The 21,581-nt window shown below is 41.9% G+C and overlaps 1 pseudogene; it reads right to left on the bottom strand.

Moving 5' to 3' along the window:
- The window catches only part of LOC135712970 (uncharacterized), a 168,476-nt pseudogene extending 152,116 nt beyond the window's left edge, over positions 1-16,360 (bottom strand).
- Positions 16,361-21,581: the final 5,221 nt, after the last annotated feature.

Raw genomic sequence — 21,581 nt, 5'->3', positions numbered from 1 at the left:
TGAAGTTTCGAAAATGTGTATTTCTTGCTTCCACAGCCTCCTCAGAAAGTTGACCGATCTTATGCAGTGTTGGTGTCATAGGACGCCAACCGTACAGTTCCACGAAAAGCTTGGCGGTCTCCATTGCAAATGCGGCAAACTTGTCAGCGTAAACTTGGTAGCCACATGCTATTGTATCAATAATAATTTTCGGCCGGTGAATGAGAACGTATGTCGACGTCAAGTCTTGTTAAGGCTGCTGATTTTTCTGGATTTGCAAAAAAAAATTCGTGATATATTGCCATCGTTAGTGTTTCCAAAACCAGCCTTGGGAACGTCAACTATTAGCCCCATTTCAGATTTAAATGCTTTCTGAACGTCAAGTTTCCTACGCTTAACTATTTGTTTCTCACCAGGATCTCTGAACTAATGTAAATAATATAGTTAGTTTGAAAGAAATAGGGCTAACTACCCCATTTTTAGCCTATTAATCACAACCCGCACTTAGTCTTTCTTAATCAAGCGTAGTTTAGCACAAAAAGGAATGTTATTATTACTGATGGCTTTCAAATTTATTTACCTTTCCGTATGTACCATAAGGTTTGATAAAGAGTAACCAATCGTTGAGATATTGTCAAAAGTTTAACACTGCTTCTTGACGCCAAACTCGGCCTACGGATTCTAAACTCGGCCTAACGCATTGAAACGTCATTGAAACACCAATGAATTCACTTCGGCCTATCGGATGAAGATAAAACATGATTCGCTCGGAGCGCTTCTTTTGTTTTTGGGAATAATGGGTGCAAACCTTCATATCACGCGTTCTCATTGACTTCGTTCGGTAGCTTATTTACTAAAGTGTCTTACCAGATGCATAATTGACTTGTTCAATCTGAAATCATGGATTTATTGGAAGTTTTCTGCTTGATAGGCCCAAAATGGGCGATTAGGCCAAAGTAGTTCTCTACCCTATGCAACAACGATTCAAAAAATCTAATCGTTGCATGTTAAATCGACAATCCAAATTTGAACGATTCTGGATTAGAAGGCTGTAGTTCGTCAAGACTGTTGAAGGTCTCAAATGTACTTTGCCGTCCATCATTGTTGGAAATAAGACATGACTAACTTTTACTAATTTATCGTACTTTGTCCCTCCGTTTGTTGAAGGTTCTCTATTTGCTTCTCAATATACGAAATTTCCTCAACCGTAATATCGTTAGTTTCTTTAACAAAACGAATCCTTATTGGAAGGCAATATCTTGGCGATAAAGAAACCGGATTCTGCCGTACCAACTATAGTAATCAGTCGAACTGGTACTTATGAACTTTGGATAACATTTGTATCATCAGCTTGCGCATCGTCTAACTTCTGATTATACTGCGTCTGCTGAGATCCGTCACACCCCCACTTGAACAACAGCTGCATACTGCATTTTTTTTCGTCCGATAACTGCTCCGAAACTTCATCCAGATACTTGCAAAGCCGTAAAGCCGTGTGATCCAGTAGATCCAGACGCACTTCTGCGAGTATTTCGGTAACTGTAATGGCTTCTTTCTTTGGGTAACAGTGATTTTTGCTTGTTTCAAAACCGAATAACATGGGTAGATCGATTTATCTGCCATGTGAATAACTTCATATTGCTTTATCGTCAAGTCAACCTCAACAAAAAAAGCTAAAGCTTATTCAGGCTTATGTTGACGAGGATATTTTGGATCGGGGTTAAGGATAACTCGATTAAGTCTCGCAGCTGTCGAGGGGAATGCTGCTACTGATTTTATTACATGAGCAGCATGTGTCAATTCGTTAACCGAATCGGTAGCTCTGAGTTCTGAAGTACACTTGAAGCTTCAAACATCTTAGTTGAACGTCCATGCCATGCCGGAGGAACCTAAGAAGTGAATTGAATTTCAGAATTCAACCATTCGTGGTTGGCACTGATGAAAAAACTTTTGCGAAAAAGGGAGGCAATCCATCTTTTCTGAAATCGGATTTGAAGTGACAGAACTCACGCTTAAGTGTTGGCCAGCTTGCTTTCAACCAACAATAATCTGTAGCTTTTTGGAACATGTTTCCATTGATTCTGTGACACTATCCCGAATGTCACTACCCCGAACGCCATAACCCCGAACGCCGTTACCCCGAATAGTACACTACCCCGAATGGCCACCACCCTGAATCCATTTCCAAAAGCTGTAAATAATAAATTCTTTGGATATACGATAATGAACGGAATATTACCTTCTTTGAATATATAAAAGCGAACATCATTAATTCGTTAAATATATGATAAAGAACGGAATATTCCCTTCTTTGAAAATATAACAAAAGGAAATAATTAATTCTTTGGATATACGAAAAAGAAGGGAATATTCCCTTCTTTTAATATATAAGGAAAATATATAATCAATAGTTTTTCGCAAGGGATTCGGGGTGATGCCCATTTTGGATAATAACGTGTGGAATAATGTTATAAATTAGTAATCGGTAGTTCAACTTTCCATGCACCGATTTTTTAATCCAGCATGAGAAATTATTCAACGCAGGTCGAACAATTCTTCGATAAGGTTTAACAGTTTCCGATTGGTTGAATTAGATTGCATAAAATACCCTTTGACTTTTTAAATGATGAACGAAGTGCTCGAAAACTTGAAGGTTGTCATTTTCTAAAGAGCTATAAAATGGTTTGGAATTGATAAATACATAGTTCCATAAAAGTAAACGTAGTGTATCATCAATAGTAAAGTGAAACTAATCAGAGAGTTTTGTCATGAAAAATATATTAAATAATATGGGTAAAATTTATCGAGAAAATTGGTATTCATAAGATGTATTATTCAGTGTGCAAGATACTTGCGGACCTGTTTATTTATGGACGCCTGTTCTGTAATATAAAACTGAAATATAATATCAAATGACCAACAAAAAAAAGTGATAAATTATTAATTTCATCATCTTTTCTGGGAAATGGTACATTCTGGGAATGGTACATTCTGGGGAATGCATTTATTAAAATATTTTATTTAAAATTTAAAAAATTATTTTAAAGCTAATCCCTTAAAATAATAATTTTATAAAATAAAAATATTAAAAAATAATTTTCTTCTTAAAAATTTACCCTTCTTTTGATCACATGCTGTTCTTCCATTTGTCTTAATTTCGGGGTTATGGCCATTCGGGGTAGTAGGGTATTCGTAATGGACATTCGGGGTAGTAGAAAATTCGGGGTAGGGGCATTCGGGGTAACGGCGTTCGGGGTTATGGCGTTCGGGGTAGTGACATTCAGGGCAGTGTCACAGAATTGTTTCCATTATCTGGCATAAATATTGCCTTGATATGCATCGTTTTGACTCCTTAAAAACAGTTCAACGAACAAATTAAAAAATAAATAAACATCTTTACGTGAATTGCCAATAAATCGGAAAAGAGGAAACATGAGGAAGATGTAAGTATGTTATTGTATTCCTCAAAGCTTCCAAATGGTATATTACAACTTGCCCGGAAGTGCCCGGAAAGTGTAGAAACCGTTAGTTAAATTTCATTAAATTGCTAACTTCTTTCAAATGCATTGCATTGTTGCTGCCCATGACAAAACTATGAGTTCAAATTAGGTGTTGAAACATGCAAACTGTTCAAAAACAATCTAGGAGAAATGACGGCTTCGGCATGACAGACTATTTTCGGCAACCCAAATTGAAACACTATTTGCACTTGATTTTCTTACGAAAACACTTCGCTGAATTTATGCAAACGATTCTTTATGCTTTCAGCTTCAATTTGACTATTTATATTTTTACCACTGAAAAAAAGCAATCTAGCAAGGTTTTCTTGAAATGCAATACACGTACTACAAATTGTAGCTGATTTTTAGTTGCTGATAATAGAACATCAGATTTACATGCAGTTCAAATGGAACGGTTGCCGAAGAAAAACTGGTTGCCGACAATACTCGGTCTCACTAGAGAAGATTGGAGCTTTGTAAAAGCGTTTCAAAACAGTTTTTGACAATTCTTTCGACTGAAATTGTTAGAGCAGCTGGCAGCAAAAGATTGTAAACAAACCAATACTGCATATGTGTGCGTTCATTAGAGAAAAAGGCTATAGAAAGAAGGTCGCTGCTTAGGTTGCCAAGAATACGTAAATTCCCCTATTTACTGTTAGAAATTCTATTAATGTTGTTTAACACCTTTTAAATTCAAGTTTTCGCATTTTAACACCGCGCGACAAAAAGATCGCACTTTTATAAACCACCCAACTGACTACACCAGAGGCTAAGATATTGACAATGTTCGTTAACATTGCTCTCTGAGTAATACCTCAATGAAAACAACAATGAAAGCTTGTCACGCAAGTAGAAGGAGCCCTGTTGGGCACTTTCTGAAATATTTCAATAGTATAATTCCCTTGCAAACCCAAATAAATCTATCTGCGTAAAAATAAATAAAATAAGAGTGATTTGCGGAAAAACCCGCCAGTAAGCGCACCCAACGCCAGTATACGTAAGCGTACTACGACGTGGCTCTCAGTCAAAAGAGTAATAAGTGTGATACTATCAGTTAAGGCTAGAACTTTGGTTCTCTCATGCAATGGTTCATCGGAGAGGGGAAGCTCAGTAATCCTCATCGCATGCTCATGACGCTATTCTGCCACAGCAAGAGCCAACGGTGCCGGACCTAATCCAACCGTCTCCAACGTTCCACTATGAAGCATAAGATTAGGCCCGCACACCAACGTCCAGGTTAAAAACTAGCCAAGGGGAGAGAGCTATGAAAATTATTTTTTTTTTTGCCATTTAAATGATCTTTATTTCTTGTGATTGTGTGGTTTACATGTATGAATTTGTTAAGTGACACAGATGCGTCTTTTCAACTTTAGTACATTTGAGATTTTAATTATTATTTACAGTTCCTAGTCCTATCAGGCCTATTTTAAAGTATGACCACCTTGGTGGGATTGGTTTGATTTGAATTGGAAAAAGGAGACTACTTATAACTACTATTTACAACTACAACTAACCTACAACTACTATGTATACCTAACCTACTATATACAAATTGCTTATCAAAGCATGTTCTGATAAATTACATTTTTGTTCAAATTTAGTCTTAATTTCGTTAATTTTGGAATCTATTTTGGCAATGCCTGCCTCTTCATGTAGATTTGTTATTCTAGTGTCGAAAGGACGATCAAGAACCATCCTCAGCACTCTATTCTGAGCGACCTGAATTTTGTTCCTGTGAGTCTGTGCACATGATTCCCACACCGGAGCTGCATAGAGGATCGCAGGTGCTATGATTTGTTTGTAGACGGCCAGTTTGTTCACCCTTGAGAGGCGGGATCTGCGGCAAATCAGCGGATACAGACACCTAACCAAGGCGGAACACTTGACTACGGTTTTCTCCACATGCGAGCGGAATAGGAGCTTTTCGTCAAACAACATCCCGAGATAGGTTACTTCGGCGGACCACTCAACCCTTGTGCCATCCATGATTACAGTACAAGAGGGAGCCGGTTTTAGTTTGGGTGATTGCCGATGGAGGAACATGATTGTTTGTGTTTTGGAAGCATTGATTTTGATTTTCCACGTGGTGGCATAATCAGCAAAGGCGTTAAGGCATCGTTGAAGTTTGTTCGTTATTTCGCGAGGCATCCTTCCTTTGACGGCTATTGCGGTATCATCTGCGAACAGGAAAAATACGCAACCGTCTCCAAGGGGAGGAATGTCGGAAGTGTAAATGCTGTAAAGCAAGGGTCCCAGCAGACTGCCTTGCGGGACTCCTGCTGGAATGGAAAAAGTGTCGGAAAGACAACCATTCAACGATACCTTAAACGACCTTTGCTGGAGGTAGCTACGGATGATTTTAACCAGATGTAATGGAAAGTTGAAGTTACAAAGCTTGAATACAAGCCCATTGTGCCAGACATTATCAAACGCTTTCTCAACGTTTAACAAGGCCATGGCTGTGGACTTGGATACAGCTTTGTTACTTCGGATGTTATTCATCACCCGCACTAGCTGGTAATTGGTGGAGTGCCCCTTTCTGAACCCAAAAAATTGAGAATGAGTTTCTCGAACAATTTGCTCAGCGCTGAAAGGAGGCTGATTGGTCTGTAGCTTGAAGCTAGCGTTGGGTCCTTCCCGGGTTTGCGGATAGGTATGATTTTCACTGTCTTCCAGATACTTGGAAAGTAGTGCAGTTCCAAGCATCTGTTGAAGACAGCAGCCAGCAGAGAGTGAACCTTCATGCTGAGATTTTTCAACACTAGGTTGAATATTCCGTCAAACCCGGGGGCCTTCATGTTTTTGGTGCATTTCAGCGCTGAGCAAATCTGTTCCACTGTGATTCTATCCTCCTGAGGGATGGCACAAGGAGAGGAATCAAGGTTGAGTACGCATTGCTCAACCTGAACTTCGAGCGGACTTTGGATGTTGGAGCCAAGCAAGTGCGATTTGGCAATATGCTCACCAATCGCATTTGCTTTCTCCTGAGGGGTGATTATGAGCCGATCGTCATCATTTTCATCTTTGAGTGGTGGAATGGGTTTAGTGTGCGTCTTTAAGACCTTGGCAACTTTCCAGAATGGTCTGGAGCGGTCGTCCAGATTCTGGACAAGCCGCCCGAAACTTTCGTTCCGGAGTGAGACCATTCTGGAAGCAATCTCCTTGTTCAGATTGGCCATTTCACGTTTCCTCGCTAGATCTCCAGTCCTCTGAAACTGGCGTCTACGAACATTTCTCAGGCGAATTAAGAGTTGGGTGTGGGAATCAATGGCAATAAACTTACCCCTCACAGGAACTCGTCGGACGCACGCCTCGTCAGCAACGGTTATGGCTTGGTGGAGTCCTTTCAACGCTCGGTCGATGTCCCCCACGGTATCAAGCGGCGGGTTGTCGATGATGTGCCTGTCTACCACGCGTCCAAACTGGGCCCAGTTTACGCGATGGTAGTCCTTGCGCAGGCTTGGAGCAGGAGCTACGTTGTATCTCAGTTCAGCCACCACCGGTTGATGGTCGGAGCTAAGTTCGTTTAAGGCTACCGGCTTGGACAAGCCGGTATTTGAAAGAAACAGGTCTAGCGTCGATGGGTTGCCTGCCGGTGAGATGAATGTTGGCTCGTCCGAGAACCAAACAGAGTACAGCCCATGCTGCGAATGGTCGAACAGCAGACGACCGTTCTGGTTCTGCTGGTAGTTCCGCCAGGCCTCATGGCGAGAATTCAGATCTCCTCCAACAACGAAGCGGGAACCGGTACGGGTGATGGTGGACAGGTCTTTCTTGAATTTAGCCGCTAGTCCGCTGCTGGCGGCACACTGTCGAGGGCAGTAGACGGCGATGAACTGGACGTATCCAGTCGACGACTCTACCTCCACACCAAGGGCCTCGATGATAGAGGTGCGGATATGGGACAGAGTGTGGTATTTTATTCCATTCTTGACGACGACCGCAACACCACCCCCCTGGAGCTGGTGCGATCAAGCCGAATAATGTTGTGGTCAGGCAACCAGAAGCTGTCGCCGGACTTTAGATGGGTCTCGGTTAGAAGGCCCACGTCGATGCTGTGCTTGCGGAGGAAGTCGGCAAGCTCAATCTCTTTTGCTCTTACAGAGCAAGCATTCCAGGTGACGATAGTTAGCGGTTTAGACGCCATACTGGATGATGAACTTACCGAGCACCTGGATCTGTTCGGGCTTATTGCGGCACTTACGAAGAGCACCGGACATGTTGACGAAAATTTCCATCAGTTCATCCGCTGAGAACAGATCGGGGTTGTTGTTTTGCGCTGTTGGTTGTCTCCAGAATCCAGGGGGGGATGGAGAGCTTTGGCCAGCAGAATCACCGGAAGCTTCTTGATGGGGGGCGGGTTGCACCCACGAATTCGCTTGCCTTTGCTGGGGAGCACGAAGAGGCGTAAAATCCTCCGTCCTGAATGCTGGGGTTTTGTCCTTCCTGCGTCCTGGTTGATTGTTGCTTGACGCCTGCTTTCGGATGCGTTTGAAGTCCTCGCGTTTGGAGCACTGTCTGTCGGAACCTTGATGTGCACCACCACAGTTAGCGCATTTTATCGCCACGGCTCCATCCGCAGGGCAGTTGGAAGTGGCGTGTTCTTGACCGCAGTTGCTGCAGCGTGGCTTGATGTTGCAGTTGCGGGTACCGTGTCCAAAATTGAGGCACCTCATGCACTGCGTTACGTCACGATGGCCACCACGGTATGGCTCCCACCGTACGATGATGGAGTAGATCGATCGGATGGCTTGTAGCGCATTGAGCGTCACCGTCCCTTTCTGGAAGTGCACCAGGAAAAGACAATCCGGGTACGTCTTCACGTTTTCGTCTCTCCTTGTCATTCGGAAGACAGCGATTGGGGCAAGCTTGTACCGGTTGATTTCAGCTTCGACCATCTTGGGGTCGAAGTTTGGTAGACCCCTGATGACTACCTTGAAGGGCTTCTCACCGGGGATGTCGTGCGTGAAGAATTCCGCCTTGGTATCCTTCAGATATTTCACGGCCACTTCGTACTCCGCTTTTGTTCGGAGCATCACCTTGGTGCCGATCCTGCCGAGCTTAAACTCAGCTGCAACGCCCAGCGATGAAAGATCGCCAATCAGCGTGTTGAGTGGGACTTGCTTCACCACCAGTGGAGGAAGCTTCATTTTTGCTGCACTCGGGCTGGCAGCAGTTTCGTTGTCGACGGCGTCGCCGAAATCGCCAATGATGCTGACGTTCGTCGCGGTGGCATCGTCCCGTCCACTCGCACCATCGGACTGGCCTTGATTTTTCTTCCTATTCTTTGACCGCTTCACCGTTGTTGAGGTGGTATTCCCTACATCGGTGGGAAGAGTAGCGTACCTATTCGAAATAGGTACACTCAAGCTACCCTTACCGCTGTTCTTCTTCTCCGTTTTCTCTCGGAGTCTGCTCCGGGAGCGCTGTCTTCCCATCACACGAAGCGACCGACACTACTGACGACGCCATTAAACTGCGAATGTTTGGAACAAACTAGAAACTTTAGAACAACTCGACAGAGCGAGCAAAGACCGAACTGTACTGCTTGACGTTCAAGCAGAGAATGATGCTATGAAAATTATGCTATAGAACCGTTTATATAACAACAGTTTTTGTTTTTTGCTGATGGGGGCGAGGCATAGCAAGCCGTTCGATTGCATAATTCTTCATGTAGGAGGGACTTGCAATGCCTATCTCTTTGCATAAATAGAGGTACTGTCGAGTTTTCTTCAGTGTTAGCTTCTGAAATTCGACAGTGAGTGTTCAAAAGGGCCTACTTGCAATGTTCGATTCTCTTCATCGATTTTCTGTTTACATTGCTACAGCTAAGCAAAACAATTCATGCTGAACATTGCATTAGGTCCTAAGTAACACTGACAAGATTCTCTTCATCGACTTTCTCTTTTAATCCACTCGGCCCAGGTATTTTCAGCACACATATCGATAAAAGAAGTTTTTATCTAGCATCTAATACGACAAACACAACAAGAAACGATTTTGTACTTATTAAGGCTGTGTTCAATTTAGTGAATTTTTCCTTAAATTTGATAGATGGAAAATTTAAAAAAATAAACCTACTATTCCAGCAGACAAAGAATCAATTTGACGGACGCTTTCTCGAAAATCGGCCGATGTACAACAGAGAGATGTTCGAACATCTTAATTTATTTATTTTCGAAGTGTCAAATCTAAGTGAAAATTTTCCAAATGTTCCGAGGACTTATTGGAGGGATTCATGGCTAATTGATATCATCTCGATCAACTATGAAATGTTGCATAACATTGCTGCAAAATTGTGTACTCCGTTTTTGTGTGTGCATTTATTTTTAGCGTTTTGAAGTTGAATTGCTGAGGATTACTACATAAAAAATTTCAAGAGTACAGATATCAGCTCTCACAAAACTTATAACAAAGAAACTGGAACTTCACGTTTGTTGCAGTCCAGTACACAAGGAGTTTCAATTTCATGAGTGATGTCACAACCGTCCAAGATTTATGTCCTAGAAATCTTGAAGTGACAGGGAATATTTTAATGACGGTCATTGTTGGACGCTTCAATGAATCACCTGAAGAAAGCCTTACTCATATCTGATTGTAATTTAGGAACCAAATTTATTTTTTTTTCTTTCCTTTTATTTAACGTCGGTCCCTGTTCCGCAATCTAGTGTCAATCACGGACGGACATCGATTGCCATCCATTGACGGCAATCGAATGTGCAGGAAGGCAGCTTCCACACCTGCGTAGAATATTGCACCCATTCAACACACATGGGCCAGGACCAACGGCTTTACTTCCCTTCCGAAGGAAGACGTGACCAGAGATTTTTATGCCTCAGAAAAATCCCACCGACCTCGGCTGAGATTGAACATAGACCCATTGGGGTGTTAGAAAGCAGTCACGCTTACCACCACACCACCGGCGCCGGTGTAGGAACAAAATTTAATAGAATATGTATTCGCATTTTTATGAGGTCCTGAGTTTAACCAAGTTTTACTAAGTAAGAAATCCATAATATATACCTACATAGGACCGAAATCATAGGTTACTTCTTCTGTATTTTAAATTAATATCTAGAAAAATTGAAAATTGCACGAGAATTTCACTACACAGCTTAAGGTAGTCTACGTCAACCATGCGGTCGTGTCTTGTACACAACCCCACATTTTTTTTACTTTTCCCTTCTACCATAAAACATAAACAAAAACGCTATAACTAGTCGGATTTGTGCACCAACATCCAACACCAACAACTAATTGGATAACTTAATTACCCAATCAATCTGCTACCACTCAAGTCAACTCATTTTACACTCAATTAATCAACCTATACAAGCTCACGTTCACTCGCTTTCAATTTCCGTGATTGTCGGATAGTAGCAATAGAATTGAAAACTTCAAGACTGGCCAAAACTATCCAATAAATCAGTTTCAATTTCCTTTCAGCGTCCAAATCAATTTTCCAACAGAACTCTTATCGACGGCTTGCAGTGTGTACACAGCATACACACATACCCACAGCAACGTTACCATAAACCGAGATTTGCGTTTCGTATTCTTAAGAGAGCCATCAAAACCAAAGTTGGGTGCAAAATAAACACAGCCTATCTGGTTCACAACCGGCGGAAATGAACGCAATAAAAGGATTCACGCTTCCTCCCTCCGTCAGCCAAATCGTGCAATATTGATCGGAGAGGTGGCGGTGGTGGCGGTATTCAAATCGAATGAAATCGTTCATGGTTATGAGCCACAGCCGGTTCGGTGGAAGATCATCGTTTTTCCCGCGCTCAACATTCCTTCGGAAGCGCGAGCACGTGCTGCTACTGATGGCTCGTTGGCTGGATTGACGGCAATAACTCGGTCGAATTTTATAATCATCGCGATTGGTTTCGGTCTCTATCCACATTGACAAGAAGATTCCGAAATGTGAAGGAAGTCAGCTTCCGACACGTTCTGTTCGATTTCCCGTGTGGGGAGGTGGCGCCCCATATGTATTCGATGATCAGAATGGGAATAGCTAAAATGAAAAAGGAATGGAATGGGAATTTCACCAATCGATTATGAAAACTCCATTCGTTTTTCCCGATCATTTATTTTATGGTGTGTCTTAATTCTCTGTGGTTTCTTCTGCCCTCCCCACCGCACACCGTGAAGCAACGTGGCCATTTTTCCAGTTCGGATTTCTCAAGCGGGGGGTAAACGGGTCACTGCGACGCAATAAAAATAAAATTTAATTCAATTCCATTTTCCCAAATTGTATTGCCGTAGATTGCATCGTACGAGAACAAAATCAAATAAAAGTAACGATGTGGACACAGCGAAAGACCGGATAAGCATACACACATTTCTTGCCCAATTCGATTCCGCTTCTACTTTCGAACCCGGAGTTGAAAGCTGTAAAATAAACATTCCGAATAATCGAAGGAAAAGACCAATTCCGCTATGAAATTCGGTCTGATTTATTCGGACAACCCGCTTCATGCACGCCTGTCTGCACCTAGTTGGCTTGTTTTGGACAAGAGGAAAAAGTTTTCAAATATTATAAATTTGTTGAAATTAATATGCACCGCTTATTGATAGTGACACGCAAGCGCTACCTATCCTCGGCAGAGGAATTATTTATCCGTGAAAGCCGAAAAATCGTTCGGGAGTTTACCGCTGTCTACCAGTCAGTGGCATGGCGTAACGGATTCCAACCTGAGTAGGGTCTGATTGTCTGGCATTGACAGGCGAAAATATTTGGCCTTCCTTCACCTTTTCCGTGGCATCCATCCAGGTCGATCAATGTTCCTAGTACCTGCCGTGCCTGGCCAGCAGCATGTATCTAACTAGGGCTATGCGATAGGGTAACAGACACCGACAATGAGTCTCGCGAACCTTTTCCCGCCCGCTGACGGCACGAAATGAGGTGTAAAGAAATATGATTGACATTTATTTCTGCTCATATTTCACCCCTTTGCGTATGTTGCGGGGGTGAGTTCAGAATGCCAAGGATAGCATTGCCGTGGTAAGGAAAGGGGAGAGGAGATTGGTAGGGGGGGGGGGGGGGGGGAGAGATATGCCAGTCATTTTTCTTTCCGCTCTGCCAGGTCTAGAGTGTGGTTGCCTTTGTGGAAGAAATTTTGATAAGAAAATTGCTGAGTAATCTGCTTTTCCGTGCCAAGCGCAGTGATACGGCTCGTGGCGATGGTGATGGAAGGGATAACTGGTGATTGTTTATAGTTTTAAAGCATCTAACCGTTTTGAAAGATGAAGAAATCGATAAAATTGAACACTGAGCAGAATGTAAATGACATATTTGTCGAACATTTGTTTGATCTATGGCATGGGGGATGGAGGACGGGGCTGGGGATTTCAGAAGATGTGACGTGCCATGTATTAGAAAAGTGGAGTGTGTTGCCATGAGGGGAAAGGGGAGTGGGTTAATTGGAAAAAAATATCCTGCGTAATTTATGGATTCCCACCGCTGGTTGCTGAGCTTACAAATTTATGGTTTAGAAAGGTAATGTTTGCTTTTGGCAATCAAAATAAATTCGCCAATTTCATCCGAATTTAACATCACATTGCTCGACTAGGTGAATTTAAATTATGTCTTTTCATGACTTGCTCAGTTTTTCTTGAAATGGAACATACATGCAAGAAAATTTAGCGATTTCGAGCTGCCTTCAGATCAGCTTTTTAACTCGTACTTTAAATGGAAAGGGTGCCACTCTATATGAGCATGATTGACCGCCCGAGGATGCAACTCCGTTATTCCCAGATCAGCTGTAATTACACAGAGACCCAATAGACGTTGCTTGGGACCAGCAATTATCCTCAATACAGGTGATCTAAAACTAGGAAATACCAGTGCCGGCCACGTCCGAATGCTGGTCAAGAAAATAATGGATAGGAATATGTTGACGCAATACTCGCTTTAATGAAAGCGGAGAACACGTCTGAACTTTCATGAGATATCATTGTGATGTTGGATAAAAGGATTGGGATTGCAGCAGGATTCGTTTTGGTGAACAATTTGCTGAATTGATGTCCTAACGATTCAATATCGCGAAGGAGCTTGGGTTTGAACCCACGGTCTTTTGCTCAGTAAGCGAAGTCGGTCGCCACTAGGCCACTGAGCACCTTACATCACAAAATAATTACGATTAAGTCACCGCTTGACTTTTTGTTACTACGTTTCGATCCTGGCGGTGACCTCACCGGCGACAACAACAACTGCTCTTCAGAAGGATTTTTCAGTTTTCAATCTCTTTTTTTTTTATTTGATGGTACGACTCGATGAAACAAACTAAAGCCTGATTCCTGCATTGCTTTATGTTGCTGCCAGAGTAAAAAAAAATGCAACACCTACTTTGTCGCTCCTCAACTCAACCCCCAACTTAATTCTTTTTACTCTTGTTCGAACTTATAAAACGGCAACAACAACAACAACAAAAAAACTGGGTGGCTTAAGAGTGATGAGAATTGTGGAGCAGAAAAAGCGTTCTTATGTGTAATAAATTGGTCTTTCCAAAAACAGAATATCCACTCATATCACTCGGAGGAAAGTCGAAGCAGTAAAAATCTGCCTCGCATTTGAACATTCCTCGCAAACATGGAAAAGGTTGTCAACCTATTCTAAACCTTCGCTCTTAGTCAACTTTCTTCGTTGGTTTGGATAACAGTTCTTACTTCGACTTGGAGCTGAATCACAGTCCGTAGGGGACGGCCAACGATGGCAAGGTCATGATGGCGAACGCAAACCAGTATAGGTAATGCAAAGAGAATTTTGTATAAATTTGTATATAACTTAATAGTTTTAAATGGTTTGAATTAAATTCCTTAGTGTAGGCAGTAGGAAGACACAAGCATTTTTGCTGAAATCTTTCCTAAGAGGGGTCCATTTAATTTATGGATAAGGTAGGAGAGGGACAGCCGCAATATTAAACGAGTCAAGTTATGTTGGTGTTTTTAGATTTACGATAGACACGACACGAAGAGTTTCGGGAAATGATGGACTTCCGGTTCGTCCGAGCTTCACTTTTATTAATCTGAGGATTCACGGTCTCGATCATTTCGTCCATGACTTCCCAACGAACTTGCAGTGTGCGCGTTTGTTCGTAGTTGTTGTGTTTCAAATTAAAGTATGTAATTTAAAGTGATGTGTTAAATTTCGACATTTTTTTTAATCATTATTTAAATCTCTTAAATAAATATTGAAAAAAAAGTATTTAAATTTAATTAAATATTTTTTGTTTCATGACTAGTAGAAGCTAGGGTGTGCGTGAAGAAATTGTGTGCGATCAGGAGGCAGACTAGAAAAATTGCAGGTGATTAGATGTGCTGTCCATGTCTATGTCTGTGCTTGTGCTCACTGTTCTGGTGAAGCCATCTTTAAATCGTTCACAGAATAATTCACCGTACCCAAGCGCAGCAACTTCTCCCCGACGGACGGAATTTCCCCGGCAATCGTCAACCGTCTGGAAGCGGACGGATCCGTTAAATAAATCTGTCCGAGGAAACTCAGGGGATCTCCACGTGGACACGGTCCTCCCGCCGGTTCGTCAACCTACCGGCACGGCAGAGTAACCGCCATCGCACCGGCGTGTGAAACGCCACTGCTCGAGCTCCATTCATCGCATCACCATCGACGATCACTAACGAGTGCGTCGAACCCGTCGATAGGTCATCGACTGTGATCACGTAAGCCAACGATCATCTGGAGAGTCAAGCCTGATTTTCAAACTTTACTTTGGAGTATGACCTCCGGCGAGGGCGCCACGGAGTGATTTTTTGTCAGTCTAAGACTGAGGAGCGAATAGCGACGAGTTTCCGTGACATGCTTTTCCAGAACTCGTGATGTGGCATTCCCGCCTGTAAAATATGCGCGCGTAAGATTTCCGACGCTACTTCATTGTCACCAGGAGCGCAGACTCGTTTAGAGCTGAGTTGCCGATAAGAGCATATGAGCACTTTAGTTAGGAAAGAGAGAAATCGCACACACATAGGAGAGAGGAACGAACACACAAACGTAAATAGAAATCTATAAAGATAACATGTAAATAAGTCTACGTAGGTTAAGTAATGTTGAAATACCCGAATTTACCCGTATATACCGTCTGAATATTTCACAACAATAAATGTTTTCTTAAACGAACCATCTCCCTAGCTTTAATTGATTGAATGCATTCGACATCACTTCGTGTTCTCCGTTGTAGTTTTTGAGTCCTCTTGTTGAGAGTTTGAATGTTAGAGAGAGTAGTCCACTTTCAGATCGGGGCGGCGTCTAGTGGCAAGTGACGAGACTGCCGATGAGGATAAATTCTCTTTCGTAGGGGTCTTTTTGGTATGGGTGAGCTCTCACCGACTCTCTGAGTGATTATCGTGTTTGTGATTTTACGGAGATAATAGGGTTTTCCCGTTTGAACGGTTAGTTGAAAGCCGGCTTGCCTGATCCGTAAATCCTTTCTAAGAAATTTAATGCACTCGCTCTTAGGAGAGTCTCAACCGGGCAAATTAACATTGGGCGTGTGGTGTCCCTTGTGGAGTGGCGCTTAAGCCACGCGTTTTAAGTCGGATCGTCCAGACTGTCTACAAATTGTTTGTTGAACTGAGCCTTGGCAACAATGGCACCCTCATCGGGCTCGCAGCTGACGGCGAACTGCAGTTCGGTGACTTCCTCCGTGGGCTAGTACTTGACCTCGGCTGCGGTGAAGTTGAAGTAAGCGTAGGCCTTTGGTCGCACCACAGCGATGTGGGTGACGTTGGGCAAACAGACCCAACACGATGGCATGCACAATGTTTCTAATCTTTTACTTATTGTGCGAGATGTAACGCTAGTTAAACGAATAATTGAACAGTAAAATTCACAGAGTTTCACCAATTTCTCTGATGACCGCATACGTCCACACGAAATATACGAAATTTTTTTATGGATTTGAGATCAACACGTCTTTTCTAAAACTCATGTATGGGAAATTTATGTAACGTCGGCCTTAGTGTCCCTAGTTTGGGCCCATACATAAATTCAGCAATCGACTAAATTTTCAATAGCAACCAAAAATATCCATTAGTACCGTCTCAATGACGCGTTCATCTAGATAAAACTGATCAATAGCAGATTGTTAGCGATGGGCCCAATATTAGATCCATAGGCCAACATTAGACCCATTTCCCCTATTACTTATTTTACGTACTTGTCCTTTCAACCGAATTTCATTACGCAACTGAATTTCGTTTTATCTCCTTAAGAAACAAATCCTATTTAGCGTTAGCGTTGCTACGGTATATTTCGTAGATTGGAAACTATTGACACTCACCTTTTTTTTTTAATTCAGGCTGCTTTTAGAAATAATGCTGGGGAGTAAACAATGATTCCAATCTTAATAGGTACACCGTTCGAAAAATTCATGCAAATTTCTGTGAGATATAGCGCACATAAAAATAACGCTAGATTTGGCATAAATGTACGCGATATTTCGTGTAAACTAAAGCACAATTTCGCATAAATTAGCATTATTGTATGTAAGCTTGTAAACGATTTCGTTGTTTATGCCAAGTATAGCTGAAAGTTAAACGAAGGGTGATTCTACGCGATAGTTAATATTCCCATCGCTTCATTCGTCTTTGTTTAAAGCTTTGGTGAAGTGGACTAGTGATAGAGCACTCAACTTTGATACTGACGTGTTTCATGAAACACATCAACCACAGGACATATATGACGGAAAATGAAAATATATATACCTCGATATACCGTAACTGTCACTTTTTACATCGTCAATATCTCCCAAATAACAACTGAATCATACAAATTAATATTACCAATAGATGGGGGATTATCTCATCTGTTCGTTAGTGTTATTACTTTGATTGATTGAATGTTCGTTTGCGAGAAATCGGCTATGGAAGTAAAAAGTGACAGTTACGCTAAATCGAGGGGAAATGAATGTAATGTTGGCCTAATTGCCCCTAATGTCGGCCTAAATGTCCCTTAAACTTTCAATAGCGACCAAACATATCCAGTAGTACCTTCTCAATGATAAATTGATAAATCAGGCATAACATTTGATAACGGCACAAAAGCATTTGTAAACAAACTTTCTAAGGCCCTTTCCACGCGAACCAAAGTACACCCACGCAAACCAATACCACTTTCGGAAAGGTGATAGTTGCCCCTATCCGATGATGTTGTTGATTTGCGTGGGAGTACTTTGGTTCGCGTGTAAAGGGCCTTAGAAAGTTTGTTTACAAATGCTTTTGTGCCGTTATCAAATGTTATGCCTGAAATAACAGATTGTTAGCGATGGGCCCAATCTTAGATCCATGGGCCAATATTAAAGCCATTTCCCATATTTAAACCATTTATCACGTGTGGAGATGAACTAGCCCGTGGCTGAAAACCTCCTAAAATGTTTAATTTATCTTCCATCCATATATTTATCTAAAAAAGTAACGAAAACGGGACATAAAGCCTATTAACCAAATTGATAGAGCGGTGACAGAGTGTCGGTGGAAGGGGTTGAAAGCCATAATGAGGTTTCGTTTCAACTCGAAAATGGACGTTACTTTTATTGAAAGAGGTGAGCAAAGCAATGACGATAAAATCCACAGTCAGCCTTTCGTTCTAAGCGTGCTTCTTTTTCATTTTCTTTTCGTGCTGGTAGACTAGTATGAAAAACACAAAACTAATTTTAGAGCTTCGAAAATGTAGAGCCCTACTTGTACCCACTATAACTGTGAAGCAGTTCAAATTGACACAGGAAATTCGCGTGCATACTAGTTTGAAAAAAAACCGAAGACATCATATCAAGAAAACTGGCAACTTTGCCAAAATCCAAGCGACAGATACAGTAGCGCTACATTTGAGCGAAGGTGGAAGCAACGCATAGTAAAATTAGCAAATTCACAAACCTTTCTTCTGAGGATGTAATCTTTGCTATCAAATTCGTTCGAAGCATTTACCTTTGAGCGGCAGATGAAACGGTCGTACGAGAAAATTGAAGAGCTGCCAGTCTTCTTGATATGTTGTCTTCGATAAAACTCGAATCGTTCCGTACGCTTTTTCTCCTGCCTTACAGCGACGTACAGTTGATCTAAAAGAAACTTCCCTCTACTGTCATAACATACATGTCATTCGGGTCATTACAGATGTCTATATTTATGGGACACCCGTTCCACCTCCTTAATTTTCCCCGACAGCTCTCTAACGGTGTTGTCATCGGTTTGCAATATGCGGATCATGGACTTTCATTGACATCATTTTTCCTCTAGAGTGTAACAACTTGTGCTGTGAATGAATGGTTGCTCTCGCAGGAAATGAGTTTCTGTTTATTCTATATGGAAACCGAGAGCTGTGAAAAACAACTTGATAAGAGTGGACTCCTCTTCTCGGTGATTGATGAGTGTAATCTCGAACCGAATCGAATAACGGTCCTCGGTAGGTTTATATTGAATACATATAGAAGTGAAGTTATTCGATCCACGTCATTAGCAGTTGCTCCATAAATCATAACATGTTGAATTCAAGCTGACGCGGGGCTTATGTGGCGTGCGAGATTACTGCTACTACATTGAGAGGATTTCCCTGTCCCCCAAATATCATTCATCCCATTTCACACTCCGTGACAACCAAATGTGAAAACACTTCCACATTTCAACGAACGCAGATTGCCGACGTACCGAGCAAAAAGGGGGTTTCACATGCCATTTGGTGGTAAATGAATCGCGTAACCATTTCCGCATCCACCCCGGAACAAAACGGATCTAAATGGCTTGAGCTGGGATCAACATTTCTCAGGAAAAACCTCCCCTCACTTCCATGATTACTGACGTTAACTTTCATTTGTCGCAATATTTCACTCAAAGTATATGCTTATTTATGATATTTCACTCCACGCTTGTTTGCACTTGTATCGTTCGGCAATGGCGTGCACTCCCGGGTAATTTGTGAGCAGCAGTGGAATTTGAAATTGTACTCCCCTCCTTTCGCCAAATGCGTTGAAACGCTTACGGTTGTGGTCTTTTCCTCAAAGCTCGTGTAAGACGAGAAGGTCGTTCGACCAGACTGATCGCGCCATTTCTTTTTTTTTGCGAAGGGTGCACTTTCACCCGGATTGTGGGTTCACTTTATTGCTCCCGTTAAGAGGGCAGCAGTAGCAGCAAAACAGCGTCCTCCTCAAGTGAAAATCTTCATCACCGCTGTCAAAGTCGCCTCCCGGGTGCCGACTGGGTGTCAGCATAGGACGCAAAAGCATACCAGGCAGTGAAGTGATTCCAAGCTTATGCTGTTGAGCGTATTTACAAAGCTGCAAATTTATTGGTGTTTACGAAGTTACGCTAGCTGCGCTAACAACCGACCGACCGGGCCCCCTGAAACAAGAACAAGAAGGCGCGAGGTGAATGGTGACCGGAGAGAGCTTTTTGCTGGCTTAGCTCTTCGGAATGCAGCACGTTGGACGCAGTGTATGCTCTAACGTGGCAGGCGGCCGGCGAGGGTCTCCGGAAGAACTGGGTCAAAGAAAGATAAGGTTCACGTTTCTGCTGACTAAATGGATCTGTCGTGATGGACAGTGTTTGTTTCGATTTCAAGCGGGATTTTAAAGTTTTTTCATCAGTTGTTTTTTTTTTTCGTTTCGCTGTTTGTGTTTCGAATTGACGGATTTGGTGGTGAAATGTTTTTTATATCTCTTCATCCGCCCTAGCTTTCACAGGGTTTCAATATTCAGAGAGAGATTGTTAATGCAGTACATAGAACAGAACAGATGAGTTTTGCTCTGGCTACGGTGAAAATTCGACTTTCGATACAGATCTGAGACCTGATTGAAATAGAAATGTTGTGTTCTCACTCTCACTCGTTTTCAGTGTACAACGCAACGAACACCCCTTTTCAGGACTCGGCAGTCAAAGGATGTCTGCAGTAAAATGGTCTACATTTTCATTACTTAAGCATTTAGATTAGCATTCTAAGCCCCACCGTTTTTCTCCGTTTTGCTGATTTAAGTCAATGAGTAAAAAAAAAGCAAAACAAAAAAAATTACATTGAGTAGAACCGGCTCGTCTCTCAGTTCTCTCAATAGTCATAGCGAGAGAGTACGCGGTTGGTTGATTACGGCTAAAAACTTCGATCAATTTTCAATAGTTAAGTTAGTAATAAACAATTATCATCTTTATACCAAATAAATCTTACATTCAATCTGAATAAAATGATGTAATTAAAATGGAATTTTATTCACAAATGACCATGTTATAACCGTTCAAAACGTAACACTATTTTAATTGTTTTGATTTGCACCCAGTATAGTCCACAAAGACGTAGTCCTACTTCAAAGCAGGGATTGTCTGAATGCACGCGCACAGCAAAAAAAAAGTCTCCTGCACTCGATTTTTTCGAGAGCAAGAGACCGGAGAAATCACGCAATAATTTGAAAGACGTGCAGAAATGCACAGAAACAGCACAAAAAAAGCTCAAAAATAGCACCAGAAAAGCTAATTCCCAAAAACATAATTAAAAGAATCTCACCGATGACACTCACCACACAATCCTTCGAAAGAGTGACGTTCATATCTGACATTCGGAACCTGAGTGTCGACTGAGTGACTAGATGATGAGACGTCAAAACTGAGTGTGACACAGACAACAAGTATTGATTGTTATTGTTTTGATGCTCGTGAGCTTCGTTTTGGTGTTAATAAATCTGGAGAATTTCGAGATTTGGACGTTATTACTTTTGTAACAAAACACGTCAATCACCGATTTCTCGCAACAAAAAAACTCAACCTTGAAAGCTTACTCCACAATCAGGTGGATGAATGATTTGTTATTGTCTCCTTGTGAGATCGAGCTTTTATTTGCGAGAAATCTGTGATTCACGTGTTTGGCTACAAAATCAATTACGTCCAAATCTCAAAGTTCTCCAGATTTATTGACAACGCAATTTCTCGGCTGAGGTTTGGTTCATCCTCATGAGTTTTTTTTTTGCTTCTGAAAGCTGTCGCGTATTGTCGGAAGAATGTTTAATGTTGCGTGTGTGCTACGTCAATTGGAACATTTGCTAATCGTCGACTTGCAGAAGAATTTTGATAGTACAATTTGCTTTAGGGTAGTTGCACTGATGGTGAGAAAGT

This window comes from Ochlerotatus camptorhynchus, unplaced genomic scaffold (genome assembly GCF_037179485.1).
Source record: "Ochlerotatus camptorhynchus isolate MF236.1 unplaced genomic scaffold, CSIRO-AGI_Acam_v1.1 ptg000526l, whole genome shotgun sequence".
Lineage (NCBI taxonomy): Eukaryota > Metazoa > Arthropoda > Insecta > Diptera > Culicidae > Ochlerotatus > Ochlerotatus camptorhynchus.
This window is presented reverse-complemented; position numbering and strand designations above follow the sequence as displayed.